General features: G+C 42.9%; 1 long non-coding RNA gene across 1 annotated transcript in view; it reads right to left on the bottom strand.

Moving 5' to 3' along the window:
- The window catches only part of LOC136863078 (uncharacterized), an 86,537-nt gene extending 78,819 nt beyond the window's left edge, over positions 1-7,718 (bottom strand). Inside the window, exon 1 of the long non-coding RNA XR_010859142.2 lies at positions 7,526-7,718. This is a non-coding gene — a long non-coding RNA (uncharacterized lncRNA). The remainder of the gene's footprint in view (positions 1-7,525) is intronic.
- Between the last annotated feature and the right edge of the window lie 6,578 nt (positions 7,719-14,296).

Genomic DNA, 14,296 nt, shown 5'->3' with positions numbered 1-14,296 from the left:
ACAACTCTAGAAATTACTACAAGTATTTTAAAGAAGAACTCCAAAATTACCAAGTTCCCACTCTTTGCTTCAAACGTCCAGACGGATCATTAGATACAAAAAACAAAGAAAACAGCAAACTTCTTGCAGACTACTTTAAAAGTCTATTGGATTGCGAAAGTCCACAAAACCAATTAACCTTTGAGAAACCTACACCAAATCCCGACTCAGAACATCCCACTCTAGAAGAAATCAAGCAAATAATTCAAGAATTGAAAGATAATACAGCACTAGAAGAAGATGGGATAATATCTGAAATGTCGAAAACAGGTGGTGAGAAGATGTCTTACGCAATTCAAAAAATCATAACATTTGGGATATTGAGAAAATTCCAGAGGACTGGAAATGTGCACTAATTCATCCACTGCACAAGAATGGAGATGCATCAGATATAAACAATTATAGAGAGATTTCTTTACTATCAATCGTCTAGAAAATTGTTTCTAAAGCCCTACTGAATAGATTAGAAAAACAAACCGACCACCTCATTGGAGAATATCGGGCGGGGTTTCGAAAAGGAAGATCATGCCCAGAACAAATCCTAAACCTAAAAACTATTTTACAAATTCGTAAAACAAAACAAACAATAATTAACTTTGTTGACTTCAAAAACATCTTATGATCCAATAGACCGACAGACTATATTCAACATACTTGAGGAATTTAAAGTCGACAGAAAAACAAGGGAATTAATCAAGCAAACTCTAACAGGCACAACAGCAAAAGTTAAATTTTTTGTAGAATTTCAGAGCCATTCGAAATTAAAACAGAGGTCAGACAAGGCGACAGATTATCACCACTACTATTCAATCTAATTCTGGAAAAAGTGGTTCGAGAATGGAAAAATGAAACTAAAGGGAACAATATTGGTAGACTTCTCAAAAATAAAATTCACCTCGATTGCCTCGCCTTTGCAGATCAGTTGGCAATCCTCTCCAACAACAAACAAGAGGCACTCCAGTCCGTAGAAAAACTTCATGAAATAGCGGCAAGAACAGGTCTGCAAATTTCATGTGAAAAGACAAAGTACAAAATCAGGATTGAACAACCATCCTCTAATCACTAGATATGGGAATAACTCCCAAGTAGATAAATTAAAATACCTAGGTGATATTATACAACCAAACGGGATAAATCAGCAAGCAAACAAAGAAAGAATTACAAAATTACAAAAAGCATACAAAATTGTCTGGAGCAGATAAACAAAAAATCTATACCCCAAAACGCAAAATTACGACATTACAACACAGTTGTCAAACCAAAAGCCCTTTATGCATCAGAAACTCTGATACTAATTGGTGGCAGATCACAAATAAAAAACATCGAAAAACAAGAGAGGAAGATTCTCAGGAGAATTCTAGGACCTAAATGCGAAAATGGCATTTGGATGAAAAGGAAATCACAGGAAATCTATCAAGTAACAGAAAAAAATCACAGACACCACTAGAACAAGAAGATTAAAATTTCATGGTCACCTGATCAGCATGGATGACAATAGGCTAACAAAGAAAATACTAAATCTCGCAGTATCTCTAAAAAATCACAACAACTGGCTTGCAGAAATAAACAAAGATCTTCAGGAAATTGGTATAAATGAAGAAATCATGCAAGACAGAAATACATTCCGAACTCTCATAAACAAACACAAATTTGCTGATAAAGCAAGAAGACAAGCTACAGGATGGACGGAAGAACGCAGTAAAAGGCACAGCGAAAGAATGAAGAGATTTTGGGAAGACAAGAAGAAACGTTGTGTTAAATGAGTTCGCACGCGCTCTTTACTTGTGCATAACGAATCAAAAACAATAATAATACTTTCTTGCCACTGTTACATCCGGATGGGGTCCCTGTAAGGCAAGCCCTCCGACGAGGGTGGGCGCATCTCTTGTGAATGGGAAATGCGTGTTATTGTGATGGAGTGTTGTGTGTAGTGTATGAGTTACAAAAATATTGGGGGCACAAAACACCCATTGCCCGAGACAAGGGAATTAACCAATTATAATTAAAATACCATGAAAATCCCCGCCCCACCCGCTTGGATGAATTGTCAGCACTGTGGCCTTCGGCTCAGAGGATCCCGGGTTCGATTCTCAGACAGGCTGGGGATTTTAGCCAAGTCTGGGTAATTCCTCTAGTTTGAGGACTGGGTTTTTGTGTACGTCTTAATACACATCTGCATTTATACACAACACGTCACACTACCAATCATCACAGAAACGTGCAATGGAGAATACATCCCTCCACTGGTGTAAGGAAGGGCATCCGGCAGTAAAACTAGGATCGATCCACACATATTGCCAACCCCAATAATTAGGACAAGGTCGAGAAGAATAATTAAAATCTCATGACACAGCCAGAAGGTCAAACCGAGGGCCACTATTTTCGTGTCAGCGGACATGAGCTAATTACCTTAATACATTCGCTGCAGACTGAGCATCCCTCACACCAATGTAATCCGATGCGACTATGAAGTTGGTAACGGTCTATACTATAGTCAGTAATAGTGGTATTAAGTTAGTCTGTCGGTGTGTGATTTAGTGATTCTTACATTTCAGAATGGGAAAGTAAACTTGAATGGTGCGCAGTAAAGTAAACTAGAATAAAAGAAGAGACAACCAGACAAGCTGAAATGGTCAATTTTTTTCCTAGTCGGAGAGTTCGATCCAATCAAATTACAGTTCATTCTGTCTTGTAGTGCACTGTTACCCAACTACGAGTTAACTATCTGTAACTTATGTATGAATGCTCATATTCAAGACAGCTAGATCAATAAGAGGAAGAAGTACGACAACGAAGCTGTTACTCATGTTACTACACGCTACCCTTTGAAACTCTTTGGAATCAACTTCAATTTTTCTTTTTTCTTTTTTCTTTTTTTTTTTACAATTGGCTTAACGTCGCACCGACATAGAGAGGTCTTATGGAGACAATGGGATAGGAAAGGCCTAGGATTGGAGATGAAGCGGCCGTGGCCTTAATTAAGGTACAGCCCCAGCATTTGGCTGGTATGAAAATAGGAAACCACAGAAAACCATATCCAGGCCTGCCGACAGTAGGGCTCGAACCAATTATCTCCCCGATGCAAGCTCACAGCTGCGCGCCCCTAATCGCACGGCGAACTCGCCCGGTTATGAACTTCAGAAAAGAAAAAGTAATTAATTGCCTGGTGTGAAAATGGGAATTCACGGAAGACCATCTTCAGGGCTGCTGACAGCGGGGTTCGAACCCACTATCTCCCGAATGGAAGAGATTGTCTATAACTTCAAGGATATTCGAAAATGTATTTCATTTCATGTCCATACACACTTTTCATGTCTTCTATAATAATAATATCCCAGTAGCCTAGTGAGGGGCTGCCTGGTCGAGATGGTAAAGGCGTGCTCGGTTCACGCGGCAGGATGTGGGTTCGATTCCCGGTCAGGAAGTCGAAAAATGTTAAGAAACGAGATTTCCATTTACCGACCCAAAGTCTCACGCTCCAGGACACTGACTTTGAGGCGGTAAATGTGGGATCCCTCGCTAAGTCCTAGGAAAAAACCAACCCTGGAGGGAAAACGGATTAAGAAAGAAAAAGTAGAAGTAAATACAACTAATGTGGTATTTACCATTTCTTACGTAAACTGTCTGAAATTCAAGAGGTATTGTCTAGGTTAAAATTCTTGGTTAATTGACCTGAAACAAGAATAGTTATGATCTACAATTCAGTGATACCTTTCCTATCTAAGTAAGAAAATGAATTATAAGCGTGGCCTCCCCAGCTTTGGGCGTTAGCTACGTGTCTAATGCTCACAGCAAAGTCCAGGATTTGCTGACTGACAACATGAGACGAAATCAACTTGTAGAAGGGTGACCAGTTCGTTTCCACTCCTCTACCAATAAACGGAAAGTGGTTACTTGCCCAAGTTCTGACCGTGCTCAACGTTGTTTAACTTCAAGAGATCATGGGATCCAGTGCTTCAACGCGGCTAATTTATAAACGATAAACTAATCCACAGTCACCGAATGAGATGTCTATGTGGTACAGGACAAGCTTTCATTCGGGAGGAGGTGGGCTCGAATCCCACAGTCGGCAGCCCTGAAGACAGTTTTACGTAGTTATCCCTTTTTCAATCCAAGAAATTTCAGGGGCTGTATCTTAAAAAAGGTCACAGCCGCCTCTTTCGCAGTCCACGGTTTGGGTCATGTAGCTGTGAGCTTGCCTTTGGGAGACAGTGGGTTCGAACCCTGAATATAGTTTTGCGTGGTTTCTCATTTCACACCAGGCAAATGCTGGGACTGTACCTTAATGAAGGCCACGGACGTTTCTTTTCCAATCCTAGCCCTGCCCTATCCCATTGCCGCCATAAGACATGTCTGAGTCGGTGCTACGTAAACCGATATCATGAGAAATAAATCCATGCTGAGTGCGAAGTATGCGACCTTGGTTGCTTGTGATGCCTGCTGTAAGCAACGTGATAGCAGGACGGGGATTCTCTTTGGATGTGACTGTCTTGCCACTAAATCTCTTGACTTTCTGACGGGGAACTGAGTCCACATCCTTCCGGTTAAATATTTCGAGCAAGTGGCCTCAAGAAGAAAGTTATTAAGTGAAATTTGGGACATAATTCAGCGTGTTGAAATATGTTCATGCGAAGTGCAGTAAACACAAGTGAGGTCTTGATGATAAGCTAACGCGCCACCACATCTTGAAACTTTCAAGTGATGACCCAGTTTTTTCAAGATCTGCAGACAGAAAAACAGTAATATTCTTCATTCCAGTGGAATGAGTACAATGTTATCGAGGGAGGAGTTACCAAAGACACAGACAGAAAGCAGCTGCATAGGAATCAGCACGGAAATCAACAAACAAATCGCACATGCAGTAGTAAGTAAGTAAACTCGTGTCCTCATCCCGAGGTGGTGCAGCTCTTTTCAGGTACACCCCCAGTCGAGGTGAGCTGCATGTGCCATTTCAACCACATACCAGCCCTCCTGCCATTCTTAAATTTCTGGCTGTACCGGAAATCTAATCCGGCCCCGAGGACGGCAGCTAATAACACTAACCGTTACGCTACAGAGGCGGACACGTGCAGTAGTAAACTTCTTTTTCTTAACGAGTTGCTTTACATCGCACCGACACAGATAGGTCTTATGGCGACAATGGGAGAGGAAAGGGCTAGGAGTGGGAAGGAAGCGGCCGTGGCCTTAATTAAGGTACAGCCCCAGCATTGGTCTGGCGTGAAAATAGGAAACCACGGAAAACCATTTTCAGGGCTGCCTAACAGCACGCCTAACTTGCTCGGTGATTTCGATGAACCTAACTAAAAGCTATCCTAGGTAATACATTCTTGCAGGGGAAGGTAGTAAAATTATCGCAAGTTCAATTATGATATAGGTTATGTTGATGGCTGCTTAACGGGGTCTGACATCTTAACATCGAGATCATCAGCCTTCGGAAATGAGTTTCTCGACCCTTGTAACGTAAGAGATGTGACATGAAACATAACTCAGAAACGTCCCTTTTTGTTGATGTAGTCGCATTTCTATCTGAAAAGTTTATTTCACTTTTATTAAAAAAGTATGGTCACTTAATTTTCCTATTCTTTTTTTTTTTCATAAATTACACTAAACTACTGCATTAAGCTAATTCCTTTTAAATAATAGTTCAGTAGAGAAGTAGGAGGCACTGAAAGTAGGGCTTTTATCCACCTCGTAGGCAGTTCGAAACATCGAAGTAACTTTCAGAACAAGCGAGAAAGAAAATAAGTTATCATTACACTTTTTCAAGAGGTCCGGCTCGGTGAGGAAAGCAATGGAAAACTACTTCAGTTCTTAATTTCCCTTGTACACCTCTTCAGTGACGCTGAGGCCATCTTCGACAGATGATAGTGGAGCTTCAGGCTGAGTACTGAACATACATATGTACGTTTCCTTTACATTATTTTTAGCTGAATCAGCAAGGGGTTTCAAATATGTTTCTCTTGTTTGGGCACATTCACGAAACCCAGGTTGCAGGAGATCAGGATTTATTGCTTAAGTAGGAATGGATATACCTGAATGGTCGCGTTAAAGAACTTGTTGTTGTTTGCTTTACGTCGCGCCGACACAGATAGCTCATATGGCGACGATGAGGCAGGAAGAGGCTAGGAGCGGGAAGGAAGCGGCCGTGGCCTTAATTAAGGTACAGCCCCAGCATTTGCTTGGTGTGAAAATGGGAAACCACGGAAAACCATCTTCAGGGCTGTCGACAGTGGCGATCGAACCCACGATCTCCCGAATACTGGATACTGGCCGCACTTAAGCGACTGCAGCTATCGAGCTCGGTCGTTAAAGAACTAAACCAATATTCAGACGTTATCATGAGTAACAGCAAATAGCAAGTGCTTGAGATGACAGTAGGAAGGAGGAACAGGGAAGTGACCATGTGTAGAAACAAGTGTTGAGGAATTCGAGGTAATTTCTGGCCAGAACGTAATGCTACACGAAATAAACAGACGAAAAAATATTTCATGTGTAGAGTTTCAGAAGTGTGAGGAGTTGCATAGGCTGAATAACAAATGAAACGTGAAAACACGCTAGTTTGTTGGAGGAACAGTGTGAGGTCAACAGATCACATTTCCAGGTGTTCAGACAAATAAAGTGGAAATGAAAAATGAAAAGCCACAGCATGTTTCCAGTCACTCAACCGGGTCAGGAATATGAACATTAATCTCAGTCACGTACCAGAAGTAGCCTATAGTAAGAAGTTCATGAGAAACGCAACGCCTACTAATGAATAAAAGTTTTAAATATTAGCACAAGACATTAGGACCTAATCAAACAACTAATGCCATAAACAAACAAAAATGCATTTTCGTGTATGATTCATGCTCTCATGACAAGGAGGAGATGATAGTCTGCCCTGAGGCCGTCACTGCTCTTCCCGTTAACTCACAACTTCACCCCGTATGAACTAACAGAGACATTAGGGAGGCCATGTAAGTAAAAATAAGTAAACTCGTGTCCTCATCCCGAGGTGGTGCAGCTCCATTCAGGCACACCCCCAATGGATGTGAGCTGCATATACAATTTCAACCACATACCAGCCCTCCTGCCATTCTTAATCTTCTGGCAGTACCGGGAATCGAACCCGGGTCCCCGAGGACGGCAGCTAATAACACTAACCTTTACGCTACGGAGGCGGACGCCATATAAGTAATAAAACCGAATAGAAATTATCGCCCCATATGAACTAACTGAGAAATTAGGAAAGACATGTAAGTAATAGCACTTGAAAGAAATTATCTCCCCGTATGAATTAACTCAGAAATTAGGAAAAGTATTAACATCGAAAATAACTTACGTTTGGAATAATATTTTAAGCTGAGAATCAAATCGTTTTATATTCTGAAATATATCCTATAATGTTTGTCTGGCCACCGGAATGCCCGTATAGGTAGAGTAGTGTTTGCTTATGGCGACGATCTATTTCGCTACAGACCAATAAAGTAGTCAATCAGCTACTCACCTTTTCCTTTAGCCATGCTCGGTGTGAAGCCTACTGATGATCAAGTGTGTGTCTAGCAATGTCGGCTAATACTTGTCACAAGAGAGTAATCAAGTATGTACGAATTAGTATTCGTGGATCATGATTGCAGTGCGTCGAGATGCTAAGCTTAGCATCATGTGCGCGCTTCTCCCGGCGCGGCTCCCCAGCTAGGCAGTATTCTGGGCTGGCGGTCGGAGGGGCAAAGCGCTTCACAGGTGCAGTCCATTTCACCTGAGCCACGGGCCCGGAGGGGAACAGGATGCTCCAGGCTTCTGCTACTGGGAAAAAAGAGGCTAGTCCAAACTCCTCTCCTGGTATTCCTAGAAATTGGCTTGTTCGACAACTTCAAATGATCGCCGGGATGATACCTAGCAACGGCCACGCCCCTTTCTTTCTTTTTTCGTGATCATAGCCGCAGTACAGACATAGCATCGACATAACTTCAAGTACACGATATCTCCCCTTCTTTACTCGGAGTAGCAACAGCAGTAGACCATTAACTCTTTACTGCGCCGTTAATATGCTCAGCATTGCAGCAACACCCCCTGGCTCCAGATTGAGGTATAGAGGTAGCGTGCCTCCGTCTTACCTGGAGGCCATGGGTTCGATACCCGGCTAGTCCAAGGATTTTAATCCAGGGAAAGGAGTTCACTCAGCCTCGTGAATCTAAGTGGGGAGCTGTTGATATGAGAGTTAGTGGATCCGATCAAGAAAGCAAAGGATAGTGGAACTCCAATATATCCATGGGATATGACCAAGGTCGCAATGGGCTATATGTGGCATGGGATTGCTTTCTTCGTTAATTCAATAACATTTTCTGGAAAATACGTGGGACATGTTATTACACCAAATGGTACTCATTTTTGTTATTTTAAAATCAATCATATGCTTTTCTATTATATTTTTAACTCGTTGGAAAGAGTTATTGTAAACAAAAGTGGGTGGGTCGGTGAATTCTGAATACACCGTTATTAACCAGGATCTGAACCTAGAAAACCTGAAATGAGTACCAGATTAATTTCTTGGAACAAAGGCGTCCGGACGTAGATCTAACAACTCTTCCCCACCAAAAGCCGAGGTTACGGATAGTGGAAGCCTTTAACTTCCACACCTCCCTGGGCCTTCATGGCCTGTACGAAAAAGATTTTGTTTTTATGTTATTAGTTAGTGTCGGGCTGAGGGGCTCAGACTGAAGAGCGCTAGTTTTCTGAATCTACGTTGGCGGGTTCGATCCTGGCTTAGCCCGGTGGCATTTAAAGGTGGTCAACCATGTGTCGATAGATTTACTGGATCTCTCGTGGGACAAAATTCCGGCATCTATGCTTTTCCGAAAACCGTAAAAGTAGTTGGTGGAACGCAAAATAAATAACATTATTATGACCACGATTTGAATCACGGCCGCCTTGATAAGAAGCTAGCGAAGGCAAGTTCGGAAATCTCTGGATGAAGAATCGGGTGACTTAGAGAATGGCACTTAAGAGAATAGAAGGTTTTGTGTTTCCGTATCCTGTTCCACTCCAACCATACGTTAGGAGGAATTTCAGCTCTTTAGTCAGATGTGTTTGATTGACATGGCTAAATAATTATTAAAATAGCACATCTCACCGCCAACGAATTGTTTCCACAGAGCTACGTGTTGTCTGTTGTCCGATTAGTAGCTTATGGACGCAACTTTTTGTGATGGCTATACAAAAAAGATTGCTATCTGTCTAAAGACTCTTCCACTGCAATAGGTTTTCTAGGTTCAGATCCTGGTTAATAACGGTGTATTCAGAATTCACCGACCCACCCACTTTTGTATACAGTAACTCTTTCCAACGAGCTAAAATTATAATAGAAAAGCATATGATTGTTTTTAAAATTTGTTTTACGTTGCATCGACACAGATAGGCCTTATGGCGACAATGGGATAGGAAAGACCTAGGAGTGGGAACGAAGCGGCCGTGGCTTAATTAAGGTACAGACCCAGCATTTGTCTGGTGTGAAAATGGTAAATCACGGAAAATCATCTTCAGGGCTGCTGACAGTGCGGTTCGAACCCACTATCTCCTGGATGCAAGCTCACAGCTGCGCGCCTCTGACCGCACGGCCAGCTCACCCGATAAAGGCATATGATTCGGCATATGTTAACGTCCGCAATTTTAAATTGGGTCGGTAGGTCAAAGCATATCAGACGATATTAGTTAATTTTGTTCCGCTCTGTGGAAAATAAATAAAGTTGTAGCAAATATAATGTGCTGAAAATGCCAGCTTTTTGTCCATTTTCGGCTCTAATAACCTCAACAATAAAAGAAAGGATATTTTGTACAAATGATGTGATTCGAAATATCTGAAGGCATCGCTTTTCAGTTTCGACTCAGTTAGTTTATAAATGAAGGGTACACGGGCAAAAAGGGGAATGTCAATGTAAAACAAAAATGAATTAACACTACCCATATATACTTTATGGTCAGGAGAATAGTTTAAGACAATGTACAACCACGTAAAGGGAATTGTCGCGGAAATATAACAAGTTTAAGAATACATGTACAATTGATGAAAGGGGAATGTCACCACATAACAAGAAACAAAGGGGGGATGTCAGTTTGGTATGTGGCAATAGCGATGGATTTCTACAAGAATTTATGCATACCTAATTTATCCACTAACGACGTGATTACCGTAGACAGCTGTCACTGTTCTCCTTTAATATACATGTTTTGTATAGTGGACACTCGGTATTCTATACATACCCAGAGACAGTTGCACATAAAGCAGCAGATGAAGTGTGTTCTGTGTTACATCATTTTATATTTTGTGAACTTGGGGACGAGATAGAAAACACTTGCCAATCTTCTGTGATTCTGCATGTGGACAGAACAAGAACTGGACTGTTTTCAGATTTCTCCACTTTATAGTACATCATGCCAAACGCCTCGAGTCTGTGAAAATAGTGTTTCCAATTCGTGGGCTCTCGTACTTAGTGTGCGATAGAAACATGGCACAAATTAATCAGAAATTTGCAGCTGAAACGCAGAAGACTGGGCGCATCATTTTAGAAGTGCCATAAATAAGCCCTTCCCTTTCCATGTAATCGAAGTTGATCAACCAATGATTCGTCTGTGGACCAAGTTTTTTATTCCCTTGAACAGAAGAGTTTGCCCTTTTAAAACAAGACCTATCAGGGAACTTGTCATCTCCATTCAGCATCCACGATTCATGAAATACAGAGACAGTTACAATGGCCATTGGGAACGACCTGTTGTAAATGCTCCAAAATCAACTCCACACTTCCCAGAAACACCAGTTAGTGAGTTTGTTCTTCCAGAGGCATCTTATGAACGTAAGTGCAAGAGTTAGTGTACATGAAGTTGCTCTAAATTCCAAAACATGCTGGCAAGATTGAGATTTTAAATATGTAATTGATTTCTATTTCAGGTTTACATCCAATCTCTACAGCCAAATTGTCTGATCTGCCCGTCCTTAGATCATTTTGTGGACCAGAGGGAAGATCATTCATTGTTACACTTCCTCACTGTTAATTGACAGGTTATTTGTTAGGTTTTGTTAAAAGTGACATTCCCCTTTATTTCCGTGATAATGTGTTCATAAGACTGACATTCCCCTTTATTTTCGTGACAAATATGTATTTACATCATTTTCCATTTTTTTCAATTATAAAACTTAATTACATATTTTCATCATCATCATCATCATCATCATCATCTGTTTACCCTCCAGGTTCGGCTTGTCCCTCGGACTCAGCGAGGGATCCCACCTCTACCGCCTCAAGGGCAGTGTCCTGGAGCTTCAGACCCTTGGTCGGGGATACAACTGGGGAGAATGACCAGTACCTCGCCCAGGCAGCCTCACCTGCTATGCTGAACAGGGGCCTTGTGGAGGGATGGGAAGATTGGAAGGGATAGACAAGGAAGAGGGAAGGAAGCGGCCGTGGCCTTAAGTTAGGTACCATCACGGCATTCGCCTGGAGGAGAAGTGGGAAACCACGGAAAACCACTTCGAGGATGGCTGAGGTGGGAATCGAACCCACCGCTACTCAGTTGACCTCCCGAGGCTGAGTGGACCCCGTTCCAGCCCTCGTACCACTTTTCAAATTTTCGTGGCAGAGCCGGGAATCGAACCCGGGCCTCCGGGGGTGGCAGCTAATCACGCTAACCACTACACCACAGAGGCGGACTATTTTCATTATTATCTATTTACAATAACAAACATTAGGCTAACGTTACATAATATAATACTTTATGTACATGTATGTCCGCCTCTGTGGTGTTAGCGTGATTAGCTGCCACCCCCGGAGGCCCGGGTTCGATTCCCGGCTCTGCCACGAAATTTGAAAAGTGGTACGAGGGCTGGAACGGGGTCCACTCAGCCTCGGGAGGTCAACTGAGTAGAGGTGGGTTCGATTCCCACCTCAGCCATGATGGAAGTGGTTTTCCGTGGTTTCCCACTTCTCCTCCAGGCGAATGCCGGGATGCTACCTAACTTAAGGCCACGGCCGCTTCCTTCCCTCTTCCTTGCCTATCCCTTCCAATCTTCCCATCCCTCCACAAGGCCCCTGTTCAGCATAGCAGGTGATGCCGCCTGGGCGAGGTACTGGTCATACTCCCCAGTTGTATCCCCCGACCAAGAGTCTGAAGCTCCAGGACACTGACCTTGCGGCGGTAGAGGTGGGATCCCTCGCTAAGTCCGAGGGAAACCCGAACCTGGAGGGTAAACAGATGATGATGATGATGATGTACATGTATTATTGTAGACAGTATTAAAGGTTGAAACTTTCAAATTTAACTATCTCAGTCTGTAGAAGATATGACATTCCCCCTTTTTCCCGTGTACCCTTCAAACTGCCTAAACAAATTTCGAGTAATACATTTACCGGGTGAGTTGGCCATGCGGTTAGGGGCACGTAGCTTTGAGCTTGCATCCGGGAGATAGTGGGTTCGAACCCCACTGTCGGCAGCCCTGAAGATGGTTTTCCGTGGTTTCCCATTTTCACACCGGGCAAATGCTGGGGTTGTACCTAAATTAAGGCCACGGCCGCTTCCTTCCCACTCCTAGGCCTTTCCTATCCCATCGTCGCCATGAGACCTACCTGTGTCGGTGCGACGTAAAGCAAATTTTAAAAGGAGTAAGTAATAAATGTATAATTTTAATTTAATTTAAAAATTAATTAATTTGTTTCTCTTTCAGTCATAGTGCTGTTACCATATCTTTTCTTTTTCAGGTAGTTTATAATTTTATTACTCAAAGTTAGTTTAAGCAGGCTGAAGAACCGAGCAGTTATAAATCAAGTGTTGTGACACATTAGGAATCTTCTTCTGTATTTCTGGAAATAGTTATATAACTGTGTTTAGGAAGTGTGCCGGCCCCGTGGTGTAGGGGTATCATGCTTGCGTCTTACCCGGAGGCCCCGGGTTCGATTCCCGCCCAGGTCATGGATTTTTTTACCTGGACCTGAGGGCTGGTTCGAAGTCCACTCAGCCTACGTAATTAGAATTGAGGAGCTATCTGACGGTGAGATAGAGGTCCCGGTCTAGAAAGTCAAGAATAACGGCCGGGAGGGTTCTTTGTGCTGACCACGCGTCACCTCGTAATCTGCAGGCCTTCGGGATGAGCAGCGGTCGCTTGGTAGGCCAATGCCCTTCAAGGGGTGTAGTGCCATGGGGTTTGGTTTTAGGAAGTGTAAGTGGGGTAGCGTACTGCTTCACAGAATTTACAGAGCACAGAACGTTTTAAGCAAGCCTCGGACCTACGGGAGTAACGGAGTCCCACTTCTACTTGACAGGCGAGGGACTCCTTGGGAACAACTCCGCGAAAGAATTGGAATTCGATGGGGATCGATTAATATAAATTAGACTTATGAAATAAAGTAGAACTGGCTGAGTCAGCAAAGAGGATGCGTCTCGGTGTGTTAGGAGTTTTATGTCCGACTCGTTGGCTGAACGGTCAGCGTACTGGCCTTCGGTTCAGAGGGTCCCGGGTTCGATTCCCGGCTGGGTCGGGGATTTTAACCTTAACTGGTTAATTCCAATGGCACGGGGGCTGGGTGTATGTGTTGTCTTCATCATCATTTCATCCTCATCACGACCCGCAGGTCGCCTACGGGAGTGAAATAGAAAGACCTGCAAGTGGCGAGCCGAACCCATCCTGGGATATCCCGGCACTAAAAGCCATACGACATTTCATTTCAGGAGTTTTATGACATTTGGGTAAGGGGAGATAACGAGGAAGAGAGAGAAGATTATAAAGTGTTCTTAACAAGTGTTGTAAAGGGAAGGGTAGAGTGTGCGGTAGGACTGTTCATCAAGAATACTATTCCACGTAACACAGTTTCTGTTAGACACGTAAGGCGAGAGCAGATGAGGATGAATTCGACAGGTTTCATGAAGCACTGACTGACATCGTAGTCAGGGTCAACAGCAGGGATAGGTTAGTGCTAATGGGCGATTTTAATACGAGAGTTGAATGTACAACTGAAGGATATAAGAAGGTGATGGGAAAATGTGGGGAAGATATCGAAGGTAATTAGAATGGAAAGCCTTTACTGGACTTCTGTGCTAGTATGGGAGTAGCAGCTACGAATATATTCGTCAAGCATAAGACGATTCACCGTTACACATGGGAGGGGAGGGGCACCAGATCCGTAATAGACTATAACATAACAGATTCTTAATTCAGAAAATCTGTTAGGAATATGCCGGTGTTCCGGGGATTTTTCGATGATACAGACGACTATCTGATATGTTGTGACCT

Source organism: Anabrus simplex, chromosome 2 (genome assembly GCF_040414725.1).
Source record: "Anabrus simplex isolate iqAnaSimp1 chromosome 2, ASM4041472v1, whole genome shotgun sequence".
Taxonomy (NCBI): Eukaryota; Metazoa; Arthropoda; class Insecta; order Orthoptera; family Tettigoniidae; genus Anabrus; species Anabrus simplex.
The sequence above is the reverse complement of the archived record's forward strand: the minus strand, read 5'-3'. Positions and strand labels throughout refer to the sequence as shown.